Raw genomic sequence first — 15883 nt, forward strand, 5'->3', positions numbered from 1 at the left:
TCTATAATGAGTTAGTATGAAGATGGAGTACTTTGGATAGACTGTAAGCCCCCTGTAAGGTTAAGTGAAGGGAAGATACAAGAAAGGCCCAACTCTGAAAATGCCGTGGTGACATGTCCTGGCAGAGGAAACCGAGAGTGGAAATGCTGGAAGGCAGGAATGAGCCTGGCAAATACTGAGCTCACACATCAGGCCACAGTGACTGTGGTGTAATGAGGGAGGTGGAGCACAGTGGTAGATGAGGTCAGACAGGCAGGCAGCAGCCAGTTCACGGAGGGTCTTTAAGGTCATGGTAAGTCAGTTAGATTTATTTTAAGTGTAGCAGAAAGCCTTTTGGAGGGTTTTAAGCCAGGGAGTGACAGGTTCTGATTAATGTATTTAAGAGATCATTCTCTCCAGTGTGTGGAGATTGAATTCTAAAGAGCAAGCGTATAAGCTGGAAGACCAATTAGGAGGCTATTACCATGGTTCAGGTGAGAGATGAGAATGATCTACAGCAGGCAGGGAAGATGGACAAAAGTGGGGACAAACAATATATTTTGACACTGAAACTAAGTGGGCCTTGGTTATGGGTTGGATTTTGGTGTACAAATGAAAAAAGAAGAAGAAGAAGATTTACTCCCAGGTGTTTCGGGTTTTTTTTTTTTGAGCAATCAGGCTGACTAAGAAGGGTGGTTCCAACAGTTATAAAGAACCATTTTTGCAAAAGAAACTTTTGAGAATACCATTAAATATCCAAGGTGAGAGGTTGAATTCGCAGTCCCATATTTATAGGAGTCCAGGAATAATTCCTTTATTGACCTGTTGATCCATTCATATAACAAGGTCAAACTGACCAGGTGGTAGAGTTTCTTCTGATATTAAGATATTAGGATAACAGTATAATCCTAACTGTGTTTCATTGGGAGGGATTCCTCTCATTAACTGGGGTCAAGAAAGTGGAGCGCCACAGAACAGAATCTAAGATTATATGGAGAAATAATACATAATCATTACTTCTCCCCTTTTGATTCCCAGATCATGTTGGATACAAGAATACTTTGTATCTGCCACTTGCTTATAGACGATTCTGTATCCTGGGGAAAAGCCCAATTCCAAAAGGTATTGGACATTAATTGGCAACTTAGCTAAACCCTCATTAGTAAGGCTTGATTAGTAAGGCTTTATATTGGTGCTGGCTAAGGTATTGAAGGCAGAGTAGCAAATCCTTATATGGAGTATAACCAGAGTGGAAGGAGTCCATGAGATAGTGCAAGGATGTACAGACTACATTTCAACCAAAGAAAATGCTTGTGGAGAAATAGTTTTCATTGGGGTTAACTTATACTAGTGAAAAGGAATTAAGACTGGGAAAGGTTGAACAAGGAAGGGAAAATAAGCAAGGTGGTGTGCTTGTGCTGGCTACTTTTATATGCAGCTTGTCTTGATCACAACTAGAGGACTGGGGAAAGTGTGCTCCTCGAATAGTCACCTCAGGTATAAGAAGCAATTTAGTTTCCCGTGTCCATCTGCCATGGATGATGGTTTCTCAAGGATTAGCTACCACCTTCAAACTTCTAGTGTGTGACGACTCAGGAGGAAGAGGCTCATAAATGCATCTGTCATAGAATATCCTGGATACTAAATGCATAATTAGTCAGAACCTATTTTTAAAATTCTGCCTGGGTGGACCATAACAAACAACGGATAGCCTTGAGAAGGATGGGAATTCCAGAAGGCTTAACTGTGCTGACAGGAGCCCTGGTGCTGTATTGGATTACAGGTTATCTACTGGTTAGTACATAATTGTTGTGAGATGCATCAAGTAGGCACTGAGTGGTAGCAACCCTATGTACAACAGAATGAAACACAACTTGGTCTGAATCACCCTCACAGTTGTTTTCAGTTTCTAGCCCATTGTTGCAGCCACTGTGACAATCCATCTTTCTTTGAGAGTCTTTGTATTTTTTGGTGTCCCTCTACTTTACATTGATTGTGTTTGTCCTCCCTCTACTTTACATTGGTTGTGATGATGGTGGATAAGCATGCTCATGTTTCAAAGCATATCAAATTATATACTTTACATATATTCAGTATATAAATTATACTGAGATAGTTAAAGATTATTGTGCCAACCTGGCCGATAAACACGTGGGGTTAATTGGAGGGCGGGGAGATAAATGGCTCAGTGAGCCTCATCTTTCTAGTTCTTGAGTCACTTGCTCTCTGATGGTCGGATCAGGGTGTAGCCAGTTCCCTGCTTCTGCCGACAAGGCTCACTTCCTGTGAGACATCACTGAGGAGAAGCCGCATGGACCTACCCCGATGCAGCCCTGGATGCTGGAGCAGCCATGTGGAGACCCCTGCCAGCGCTGAGATACGTACACATTCACTGACTCAGCTTTCCTCCTGCAGTCAGCGTCATTGCGTGTGTTTTGTGGGATGGAGGAGAACTTTGTGGATTGGTGTTGGACATATGGGCTAATGTTGGACTTGTGGGCTTGGGCAGCACTGGGTTGGGATGTTTTCTTGATGTGCACTTACCCTTTATATAAAACTCTTTCTTATACATGTGGGTTTCTGTGGATTTGTTTCTCTAATATACCCAGACTAACACATATACCTCAATAAAACTGAGAAAGAGAGAGAGAAACAAAGAGATTCAGTGCAGCTAAAGCAAGATGCAGCTATGATACATGTGTTCTAAGATTGTTACTCCCCAAGTACTCTAGAGCAGGGAATTTAAAAGAGATTCAGAAATGTGTTAGGCATAACATAAGAGATATCACCACTGAGTGTGAACAAAGAAGTTCAAACAGTAATTTAGGCAGAAAATAATTAGAAAAATGATAACAACGTATCTGGATAAGTAAATATTTATTGAAGAAACAGGTGGAGGCCTCATGATAACAAATCTCAGAACCTCAAAACAGCCGGGTACTCATACAATGACAGACATACAGATAGATCAATGTTCATTCACCTATTGGCAAGTAATCATAAACAAAGGGCCAAAGTCAATTAAGTAGCGAAGAGATAGTCTCTTCAACAAACAGGGCTGGCAAAACTGGTATCTATCTGTAGAAAAATGAAACAAAACCCATTCTTCACACCATACACAAAGACTCGTTCAAAATAGATCAAAGATCTAAATAATATAAAACTGCAATGATTATGGAAGAAAAATGCTTGATATATGGCCTAAAAAGAATACCCAATGCAACATACAAAGAAGAGAAGATGAACTATATAAATGGCGTGTCTTAAAAATTAAAAACTTAAGCTTATCAAAAGACTTCTCCAAAAGAATGAAAAAATAACTACAAACAGGGAAAATATTTTTGGCAATGATATATCTGACAAGGGTCTAATCTCTAAAATTTCTAGAAAATTTCAACATTTCAATAATGAAAGACAAACAATCCTAGTTAAAAATGGTTGGAAGACATGAACAGACACTTCCCCGAAGAAGACAGTAAGGGGCTTAACAAGCGCATGAAGACATGCTGACAATTATTTGCTACGAAAGGGATACAAATAAAAAAAATCACTGGAATTGAGTAATTCTAACACAAATGAACATTATGTAGGGTTTCCAGGACTATGGTCTTTACAGGTGCAGACAACCTCATCTTCCTCCTTTGGAGCAGTTGGCGGGTTTAAACTTCCAAACTATTTTATAACCATTTCGTTGGCATATAATTCACAAATCATACAATTCAGTAGTTCAATTGTCTTAAAAAAAGAGTTGCACAATCATCACCACAATTCATCCTTCTTGTACTCATTGCTATTAGCTCCCCATTTCCCATGAACACCCTCAAGGGTGTTCTCCTATTGTCTCTATAGATTTACCTACCCTGGATGTCATATACAGAAAAACATTAAAGCATTATTGAGCAAGACAATAACAACAAAGTAAAACAGAAAAACTTCAATTGGAAAGATAGCAGAAAATATTAAGAACTAGAACAAATTTAAATGGGACCAAAAGGAGAAAAAAATGATAAAGTGCCCTATTTTAACTTAACTGCATCTGCATCCTAACTGCATCGAATGCATTCCTTCTGTATGATACCTAAGCTATTCATACGCCCTCCCAGTCTGTGGTCAGAGGGGATCCACCAGAGGCTCAATCTGAGTGTATTTGCCCTTCACTTTTTCTTTTAACTGAAACAACTTTGGAATGGGGTTAAAAAAAGAGATCAAATGATATTTTATAACCCAACTCCTTCTGCCGTAGTTGACTTTGCAATGCTTCCTGTTTCATAACACAGCTATTCACATCCCCCTCTGTGGTCACCAGAAGCTTAGTCCATGCATGGACCTTGAAAATGGATTTTGGGCTTCCACAGTCATACACGGCCTGTGGCAAACCAGGTGTTCACAATTGAAGCTCTGATACCATTCTCTCCTTCAGATTTGGATTTTATTGTTGACAATCCTTGGATCACACAGATTGGTGTGCTTCATCTACGTGGACTTAATTGATACCTCACTTAGATGGATGTTTGTTTGAAGACAAGCCCTTAAGACCCCAGATTTTCTTCTTTCTTAAAGCCAATCACCATCTAGTTTTTTCACCACACTTTGCCATACAATTATATCTTCATAAATTCCCCACAGCCAATAAGGTCACTAAGTCTCCTTAAAAATAATTATAGCAGCTAAAAATTATGTAACATGTATTGTTCTCAGATTCCTCACTCTCCAAACATGCTTGGCAAAGTGGATGGTTGCTGAAAAGAGGAAGACCCTCAATAAGATGGATTGAAATAGTGCCTTCCACAGTAGACTTAAACATAGCAGCAATTGTGAAGATGGTGGTGTTTCTTTCTGTTGTACATAGGATCACTATGAGTTGGAACTGACTAAAGGCACCTGAGATCCACAACAAAATATTAGCCCTTCTCCATTGCAATAAATCCAATCAAACAAACTCAAACCCGATACAGTACCTTAAAGTTGATTCCAACTCTTTTTTTCTTTTCATACTTTAATTCCTCATAACAACCCTTTCCTTTAGGACAGAGTAAAACTGAACCCCATGTATTTTCAAAACTATAATTGTTTATAGGAATGAAAAGCCTCAACTTTCCCCTCATAAACCCAGTATTAGGTGTTTTTTTCATCTCCATTTTAAAGCAAGAAGAAGCAGGTCCAGAATGTGCCCAGGGTAACTTAGATTAGTGACTCTCAACCTGAGGGTCACTATCCCTTTGAAAGTGTCAAACGACTCATTCACAGGGGTTGCTTGATTCATAACAGTAGCAAAATTACAGTTATTAAGTAGCAATGAAAATAATGTTATGGTTAGGGTCACCACAACATGAGGAACTGTTTTAAAGGGTTGCAACATTAGGAAGGTTGAGAACCACTGACTTAGATGATAATGATCGAAAGTACTTTTCAAAGAAGTAGATAATACTTCTGAAAATTTTTGTGAAAGAATGTGGAGCTATAGATAATAGATAAATGGAATTCCTAGCATCAAGGGGGGAATTTTAATTGAAGAGATTAATCACTAGGGTATGAATTAATGTTGATAGAATGAGTGAGAAGGAAGGTAGAAAATGATGACTCAGGAAATGATATCAATGCAGAATTAAAGTCTTGAGAAAACAACTCATCAAATTGTTTTCATGAAATACGAATGGGCGGAGACCCTGCATTCTAGTAGGATCTGACGTCTTTTAGATTCAAGATCCAGATTACTTTTGCATTGTCATCTTTCATTATACTCCATACTGTAGATTAAAAAAAAAATGCTATCCAGATGATCCCAAATCATGTAGACTTTATATATAATTGTTTCCATCCACATTTTCCATTTCCCTGTGCTGTTGCTCTACTTTTACCAATGTTAAGACTTGACTCATATGGTAAACTCTTCATCTTTAAAGCTCAATTTAGATGACCAGTACCTATGTGTAGCTACTTTTGTTTCTGGGATCATGTCTGTTACTCCTTGCTTTTGTACCCTCTACGTACTTCCTATGATCCTGATAACTCTGATTACGTTATGTGGTAATGCTTATTTAGACATCTGCTTCTTCCATTGATCATTACTCCCTTGAAAATGAAGCTATATATTTTTTTGTTTTTCTTTTCATTTATTTATTTGCTCTTCCATCAAGAATATAGTTAACTATAGTGCTTGCTCTCCACATTTGTCTTAATGAGTGAACACATAACTAAAATGTGAACAGATCAGCTGAATATCAGGGCATATTTACATGTAGAAAGTATTTCCAATTATTTAAAAATAACTCTGTAACAATGCAGTAGGTAGCTATGATGCCATTTCAAAAACTGATTGTCTAAATCACACTGGAAATAGAGTGTGAAATACCTGGGGCTAATAAAATCAAGTTCCCAGGATTATGAATAGCTTATAAAGCTTTGCCTGACCACTATTGGCAGTGCAAAGTCACTAAAGTTCCTAAATGCTTCCTCCTCCCGCACTCCACCACCACCACTATCATGATCCGAATTCTACATTGGAAGTCTGGCTAGGCCAGAGGATGTACACTAGTACAGAAGACAAGCCTTTAAGACCTCAGATGCTATTCTTTCAGATAACCGAGAACCATCTGGTTTCTTTACCACACTTTGCTATAGCACCTCATAGCTTCAGTGATCTCTTCATGAGAGAAAGCATTGAACTTAAGTAATTGGACACTATTTACACACACAATTAAGGTTGGAAACAGGGAAAAATTTCAATAATACTTATTCACAAGGGCAGAACTATGCCTGGTAGACTAACACGTGTAATAAAAAAGCAAAGAAAGCATGAAAATAGTAAATATATGGCAGGCCCAGGTCAACATTCACTGGGAATCTTTAAAGCAAGAGATTAAAATCAAAGTCCTATGACCATCAACAGCATAACCTTGGGATAGCGAGCATCTGCCTCTTCCACTTAGCGTATTCCCACCTTTTGTCCAAGGGAGTATTTTTGTTCTTTAAATCTGCTACAGGTGAATTTAAGGACAAGTGTATATGACTTAGTGGTGTTTTCAGATTGGATCCTTCTGGCATGGCCTATGAATGTTGCTCACCTCCAAAGTACAAGAAGTCTGAAAAGCCAAGACCATAACTGTAGGGTGGATGCAGTAAGATTTTACAATGAAATTCTCATAGTACAACCCTTATTGCCCTCAAAGAAGGAGTAGGTACCCTTCTGTAATGGAAAAACATTCCTTAGTCCAACTTTCCTTCCCTTTTCTCACCAATATAGCTTTCAATTTTCTTTAAACCTCTTCATAATAATTTCTTGTTATTCCCTGTGTCCTGGAGAAATTCTACCAAGATTACCCTTTTGGAATCCCCAAAGCAGTCACCATAGCCTTCTGAGCTGACCCTCTGTCTTTTAAAGGTACCCTAGTGAGACTCAGACAAATGCACCACTGACAGAAGCATCTTCAGACATCCACTGATCTCTGAAATGTTTAGAGACATTTTGTTTAAAATAAACCAATCCATATATAAGCAGGAACCCATAGGAATATTTTTAACTCACTGTGGGGTGTGTGTGTGTGTGTGTGTGTGTGTACATAAAGGCTTCTACTCTTGTCGTTAATGATACCCATATGCTCCTTCCCACTGCCAGTATTGCTGTCAATCAGATAAATTAGTGCTAAGAAAAGTGCTATGCTCAAATACATTCAACTGGGACTGGAAAAGCCCCATGTTCTTTCGTACCATGTTGCCGTAACATAATAGTGATAGAGTACTGACATTTTGCATTTTAACGAGAATATTTTGACATTCTGTTTTACCTGTTATACTTTTGTCTCAGGGAGAAAAAACAAAGGGTATATTTTATACCTTGTAGTCCCTGAGAATACATATTTTTTGAAATTTACTTTTAAAAAGGTTAAGTAAAATTTGACTTTATATAATCACATATACCTATAAAAGTCCCTATGTTAGCTCATAGTTTTTATTTCAACTCTTCTCTCCAGTCAAGATCAATCTATCGTCTCCCGCTAAATCAGTAGTACACCTCTAAGAAGGTTCTGTGGGTCCTTTCTGTGGAAATTCGGCTAGGCACAAAGATTCCTGAATTCCAATTAAAAATATTTATGGCTTCTTAATGCAAATATTGGAATATCATCAGAATATTAATGGTACTCTGAACTGCATCATCATTTTATCTATCTATCCTGACAGCTCAGCTTAAACCTTACCCAGTGCCTGGCTGAGCTAAAGACTCAGATAAAAAGCTAACTGGCTGTGTTTCAAGCTAAATTAAGCAGAGGTGAGGACAGAGAGGCGGAGGGCAGAGAAGCAGGTGGAGACATAATGTAGAGAGAGTTTTAGCCTGGGAGCAGTCCCACTTGTGACTGTGCGCCACAACCTAAGAACCCAGGGAGGATCATCCCCAGTGCTTGACCCAGACACGTTTTCCTATCATCTAGATCATAGATTTCCAAACGTATTCAGCCCACTGCCCACTTTTCAGAAGAATATTATTAAGCATCGACTCCACCCCCCACCCGCAGTTAAATTATTTTGTACTATAGACCATTGTCCAGGATAAAGTGTAGCTATTTGTGTTTGCAACACCCCATGGATCTCTCCAGAGGGTGGTATTGTCCACTTTGGGAAACACTACTTTAGAAATTGGGGATCCAGCCTCTCCCACGATGGTGGCCTTAGCACAAAGGAACAAGAAGAGGGAGGCACTCTACTCTCCCTGACAGACTTCCTGGCTGACAGTTGGGCGCGGCGGTGGAGGAAGCACCCAGGTCCCCAAACCAGTCAGCGGGGCTGATGACACAGATGACCTGGAAGGAGATCTTTCCACCACTTGGCACAGTAAAGATGAATACGGGCATAGGACACCTCCGATTGACTGTGTGATCCTGCCCACTGCTCCACTGGCTGCTCAGGAACCCAATCCCGACCGGAGCCGTCTTCCCAAATTACCACTGTTCATGGCTTTTCTAGGGAATCTGCCCTATGATGTGACAGACGACTCAATTAAGGAATTATTTATAGGATTAAATACCAGTGCTGTGTGTTTACCTCGTGAACCCCACAATCCAGAGAGATGAAAGGTTTTGGCTGTGCTGCGTTTGAGGACCTGGACCCCCTGCTCAGTACCCCAAGCCTCAGTGCAGAGTCTCTGGGTGACAGGAGAATTCGAGTGGACTTTACTGAGCAAGCACAGGACAAAGACAGGGATGATCGTTCTCTTGGCTGAGATAGAAATCGGGATGATGACAAAACAGATACAGACTGGAGGCCCACCATGCGCAGCTTTGACCACTCCCCTCCAGGAGAGGTGATGACGGCTTTGGAGACCTGTACCTGGACCATGACGATTCCGACCTGGGACCGTGATGGCCCACGCCGGGATCAGGATCGGTATGGAGTCCGGGATGGATGTGGTGACCCAGGTAGCAGAGACTGTGATAGAGGCTACGACTCCAGGGTAGGCGGTGGCAGATACTGAAGGGGTGACGGCGACAGAGGAAGAGGGGACCGCTAGGAAGACCGACCGCTACCACAGACGGAACGATCGGTCGTGGGGCTCCCGAGATGATGACTCTCGAGATGATTATGGACGCGATGACAGAGGTCTCCCCCAAAGACCCAAACGGAATCTAAAGCCCCGGCGGGCTCCTCAGGAAGATGACTCCTCTGCTAGCACGTCCCCTCCAGTGGAGCGGCTTCTGCCTTTGCAGGACCCCCGCTGCCGGAGAGGGCGGAGTGGGAGGGCGGCTGCAGCAGCCGGATGAAACACAGCGAGAACTACAGCCTCCGGAGAGACACCCAAGCTGACCAATTGAAACGCAGGAGTGGGAAAGGTCAAGGACAGGACGTGAGTCGTCACAGATAGGGACCTCCGCCACTTCTAGCAGAAATACACAAAGGAGAGAGTGAAAAGTCTCTGGGAAATGAAACGTTTGGTAAGGAGGGAGATGGTCTTGCTCCAACTTCCAAGCCTCCCCAACTTGATCAGCCTCGAGAACTTTTGCCAGCCCCTCCGCCCAAGGAGAATGCCTGGGTGAAGCTCAGACACCGAGTCCCCTGCACGTGTGGGAGGGAAGGTGGATCCAGCTCCACCATCCGAAGAAGGACCAGAAAGGAAAGATGAAGCTGAAGTCGATGGAGTGAGTCTCCCAAAAGGCCAATGTGGGAGCTCCCGCTGTGGTCCAGCAGATGAAGGGAACAAAGACCACATGGAGGAGTCAGACAGGGAAGATGGCAAAAAAGATCAAGACTCCAGATCTGCACCTGAGCCAAAGAAAGCGGAAGAAAATCCCGCCTCCCCATTCAGTTCTGTAAGCAAGTTTGCCGCTCTCTCTGTGGAGGTTGAGGAGGAAACAGGGGGAGGATGACACCGCATAGACCTCACATCCTGTGCTTTCTCCTCTTCTCTCTCCACCCAGGACACTGAGGAGCAAAGCAAACCTCTACCCAGGCACAGAATAAAAAGCACCATCTCGCTCAGGAGCAACAAAGCCCACATGGATGAAGCACACCAGCCCGTGAGATCACGAGGAATCGATGGGATCAGGTATCAGGCATCTAAGACCCAGAACAAAACCATACCCAATGTGAATGAGGGGGGCATGGAGTGGAGACCCAATGCCCATCTGTAGACAATTGGACATCCCCTCACAGAGGGGTCACAGGGAGAAGATGAGCCAGTCAGGGTGCAGTATAGCACCGATGAAACACACAACTCTCCTCTACCTCTTTGGTGCTTCTTTCTCCCCACTATCACGATCTCAATTCTACCTTACAAGTGGGATTCGACCAGAACATGCACACGGCTACAGATAAGAGGCCGGCAACACAGGGAATCCAGGATAGATAAAGCCCTCAGGATCAACAAAGAGAGTAGAGATACCAGGACGATTAGGGGGGGAGGAGGGGAGAAAGGGGGAATCGATCACAAGGATCAAACTAGAACACCCTCCCAGGAGGAGGGAGAATGGAAAAATTGGTGAGGGGTGACAAAGGATGATGTAAGATATGGAAAAATAATCTATAACTTATCAAAGTTTCGTGAGGGGGCGAGGGGGCGGGGAGGGAGGGGGAAGAAATGGGGAGCGGATATCAGGGGCTCAAGTGGGAAGAGAATGCTTTGAAAATGATGATGGCGGCATATGTGCATGACACACTGGAGGAATGTATGGATTGTGATAAAAGATATAAGAGCCCCAATAAAAGTATTTTTTTTAAAGCGCCATCTCCTGGAAGAAGAAAAAAAGAAACTGGGGCTTCAGTAGATTATTATGATTTCTCACAAACATGCCCTATCTGCACTTCCATGATCCCTTAAATTGGCCTTATTCAAATAACCCCATCGTCAGACTGTATCATCACTGAGGGCAGGACCCCTTATGTTCAATTTTGCCTCTTTTGGGCACGGCCTCAGCATGTCAGATGGTAGGAAGCCAGGATATGTGTGTAAATGATGAATGAAAACCTGGCTAAGCCACTAAGTGGTTTATGTTAATCCTTACCCACAAAACTATGCTGACAAATCTTTTGAAAAAGAAACCTAGTAATGTGTATTACAGCCTCAGATGAACCAGAACAGCAGCAAAGCCAAACAGATAATTGGGAATAATTCTCTGTCATTTGAAGTCACTAGGTGGTACAAACAGTTCAGCACTGGGTTACTACGCAGAGTATTGGAAGGTCAAACCCACCCAGAGTCACTTCAGGAGATCTTAGCCATGGAAACCCCATAGAGTGCACTTTTAATCCATAAAAAAAGGGGGTCATGAGTAGGTATAGACTGGCTGGAAACTGTGTGTGTGTGTGTGTGTGTGTGTGTGTGTTGGTTTTCTCCTTCTCTAGGGTCTAGGCAGACACAGCTACAAATAAGGGTACACAATTAGAAAGCACAAAAAGGCTGTTTTTCTGTCCTAATTTGCAGCTCAGTTGGGAACCTTTGTGCAGGGTGCTACTCAGCTCCTCAGTAAAGTCATGAGGAATTTTCTCCGTGATGCTTGTATGTGTTGTATATAGAAAGATATTTATATCACGAAATGGTGAAAACAGATGTAGGAACAGACAAGTCCAGTCTGGTTCAAGCTATGCTTCTCTTGACATGTAGAAGCGGATGAACAGAAAGCAACAGGAGATGGAGGAACCAGACCAGAATGACAACAGGTACTGGCTCCGGAGCCCTGGTGGCATACTGGTTACAAGTTGGATTGTTAACCACAAAGTCAGCAGTTTGAAACCACAAGTTGTTCCATGGAAGAAAGATGAGGCTTTCTACTCCCATGAAGATTTCCATCTTGGAAATTCCCAGAGGCAGTTTTATTCTGTCCTACAAGACTGCTATGAGTTGGAATTAACTTCATGGCAGTGAGTGCTTTGAGAAGTAATGGCTGGACACCTAACAAAAACAGGAAGTGGCACAAATGAATTAGTGTTCCACTACTAACCAAATGGTTGGTGGATTGAACATACCCACAGGCAGCTAGGAAGACAGGTCTGCTTCCAAGCTTTCCCAACCTTGAGAGCCTTGTGGAGTGCAGTTCTACCCTATATAATTGGAGTCGCTATGAGTAGAAATTGACCCAATGGGGACTAGGAACATTAGAGAAAATTGAAGACTTAAGTGAGATAGAATGTCCTTAAAGACATTTCCACCAAGCCTAAAATCTCCTCCCCTAGTAAATGTTCAGCCTTTCAAGACCAGAGTCTAATCCTTTGTCTTCTGTATAGCCTACTGTGCATATCTCAGTCCCTGGCACGTAGGAGGTGCACAATATGAACTGTGGATGAGTAATCAGGAATAGTACATGCAATTGTTTTTTCTGGAGGATGTATTGAAGTCAAATTCTAATTTCATCTTTTAATATCTTTTAATTACTTTTTAATTTCAGCCAAAATGAATAATAAAATCTTCATGTCCTTTTTTAGGAGTCATGTTCTAATCCTAAATTTCCTTACTAAATGTCCTCCAAGGAGTTCTAAAATGGTACAGTCGGATGATACTTATTGTTCTTGATTTGAAATTAAAGTGCTAAATCTAATTTTTGACATATGACTTTCAAATGTTGTGACACCGATTATAATTTATAGCAAAAGGAAGGATGTAGTGACTCAACTGTGGACCATGACACAGTTGTAAACACTAACCAACATCACTCTGTAGTATGATGCCCTATTTGTTTATCTTCTATGTTATACTGAAAACTCCTTGTGGGCCACAATAACATCTTGCTCACCCCAGCTAAATCTAGTCTTTGTCACCATAACTAACACATGGCAATACTAAATAAATATTTGGTAAAGAAATAGATGGGACAAGTGCCGCAAAGTGAAAGGTACCAGCTCCAATTCTGAATGAATTATCTGGTGGTTTTTCAATTTATGCTGGAAAAGCTTGAACACAAGAACGCATGCTGGGGAGCAGGGCATTTTTCTACTAGGTGCTTTATTTATCCCTGCATCTTTAAGACAGGCAGAAGGAATGTGCTCCAGGAAGGAGCGTGAGATGCTGGGTGTCAAGTCTCCAGGGTTCAATTCCTAGCTCCGAATCTCACTAACTTCAAGGCCTTGGGCAAGTCACTTAACCTCTGTTGCAAACAGAAATAATACCACCTCCTCCCAGGAGCACACCAAGGCAAACTTGATTGATGGCTAAGCCTTTAGAGTCTTTGATGAAATGTGCTGAATGACTGCCAAGTATTACTCCTGCTAATAATAATAATGTTTTTCTAACTCAGTCCCACTGAGCAATATAAATCAGTAACAAGGGACAGATTGCTGCAACGTAGCAAATTGTGACCCATTCTGTATGAACGAAGGATGATAGACTTAATTCCACCCTAGCATCACATTCAGGCACTCTGTTCTCTCCTTATTTATAATGAGAGCAAGTTGTCATATGTCTACAGGAGATGTGCAGGCTACTTCAGAGAGGAGAAATGGAGGAAGACTGACACAGCTGGCACTTCCGTGGTGTGTAAAAGATCATGCTCCATCATATGGTTGACCATCCACATTAACAATTAAAAAATAGATTAAAAAATATGATTAGTAAGACAAAAATGTTGCCCCTTAGAATTTCACCAGTTGTGTGGCTTTCTTGTATCCCAAAGGGACCTTTTCGTGAATCCAGATCCATTGGTTTTGTTTCCGAACATCTACTTCTTGAAACAAATTAATTCTACCTTACTCACAAACTTTGTTCTTTTCCCTTGAAATATGTATGTGATTTAAAAATAAAATGTATTAGACTTTTTCTGGTCACCAAAGAATACATGTGTACTCCGTAAAACTTGCACAAGGATAGAAGACAAAGTACTGAGCATTGAGTTGTGGTTCTAGGACAGAAATGAAGAGTGTGTTCTGTGTGTGGACTGTTAGGCTCAACCACAAGTCTGTAACTGTTCATTTGTCCCATTCTCTTCACTTCCATTATATAGACCTAAGTTCTACATCTTTTAAATTAGAGCAATAATATATATCTTCTCAGGGTCCCGGAAAATAAAGTGAAATCACACACTACTTGTGACTTAGTTAAGTGTATCTAGCACATTAATATGATCAGGTCATTGTTATATAATTACTCACAATCTCTAAACTTAAAGATAACTTTTCTTAAGTCTTTTGAAGGAGCCCTGGTGGCATTGTGGCTGCACAATGGGCTGCTAACTGCAAGGTCAGCAGTTTGAATCCACCAGATGCTCCGCAGAAGAGCAGGGCTTTCTACTCCCTTCAAGAGTTAGTCTCAGAAACTCAGAGGAGAAATTCTACCTTGCCTATAGAGTCACCATGAATCTATATCAACTGGATGGCAATGAATTTTGTTTGGGTTTTAAAGCCTTTTGTATGACTTTTACAGTGAATATATAGATTATTTTATGAAAGTGTTATATGTATTTATGGATTGTTTCAATCTTATTTGCATTACTTAATACATTCAAGGATTTTCCCATGTCAGTTTCATTTATCCGCATTTATAACACAATTATATATGATGGAATAATAGTAATCAATTTATGAACCCTTAAACAACCAACTCCTTATTGCTAGTCATATAGGTTGCTTCCTTCATCTTTTTTGTGGAATGCAAATGAGCATGGTTTGTAAATCTCATCTTCTTTTATATTACCTATGTTATTTTATCTTATTTAGGATAGATCTTTAGAAGTAGAATTTCTGGATGGGGTGCATGCATTTATATAACTATGCATTTATCTAAAGCTTCCATATGAGGAAAATCATGATATCAGTTTGGAAAGAAGATTCATTAACATCCTGTGATATGCATATTACACACCTTGTTAACTGAAAGCAGAGTATTTAAAGTACTCACTGATGAAAATCAAAGACTACAAGCATTAGTACGGATTGTAGCTCAACATCAAGAATGCGAAAATGATCACACCTGGGCCACTAAGTAGTATCATGATGAACATGGGAAATATTGATGTTGTCAAAGGTTTCATTTTACTTGGATACACAAGCAATGCCTATGGAAACAGCAGTAAAGAAATGAAATGGCACATTAGCATGGAAAAATCTGTTGCGCAAGACTTATTTAAAGTGAAATATATATATCTTTGATGACCAAGGTGCACTTGACCTAAGCCTTGGTATTTTCAATCACCCATATGCTTGTGAAGATGGTCAATGAATCAGTAAGACCAAAGAAGACCTTATGCTCTAGAATGAGCATATTGGTGAAGGATATTGACTATACTATACACTGCCAGAAGAACTAACAAATCTGTGTTGGAAGAAGTAGGGCCATAATGCACCTTAGAAGAGATATACCAATACTGACTCCATCTGATGTATTTTAGATATGTTGTCAGAAGAGACTAGTCCATGGGGAAAAAATTATGCTTGGTAAAATAGAAGGTCAGTAAAAAATAGGACGACACTTAACAAGATAAACTGACACAGT

At 40.9% G+C, this 15883-nt stretch overlaps 1 pseudogene; it reads left to right on the top strand.

Annotated features, from left to right (window-relative positions):
* Window positions 1-464: 464 nt before the first annotated feature.
* On the top strand, window positions 465-10334 carry LOC101643444 (annotated as a pseudogene).
* Window positions 10335-15883: the final 5549 nt, after the last annotated feature.

Source organism: Echinops telfairi, unplaced genomic scaffold (genome assembly GCF_000313985.2).
Source record: "Echinops telfairi isolate 266 unplaced genomic scaffold, ASM31398v2 ScPeMD7_1;HRSCAF=3_0, whole genome shotgun sequence".
Taxonomy (NCBI): Eukaryota; Metazoa; Chordata; class Mammalia; order Afrosoricida; family Tenrecidae; genus Echinops; species Echinops telfairi.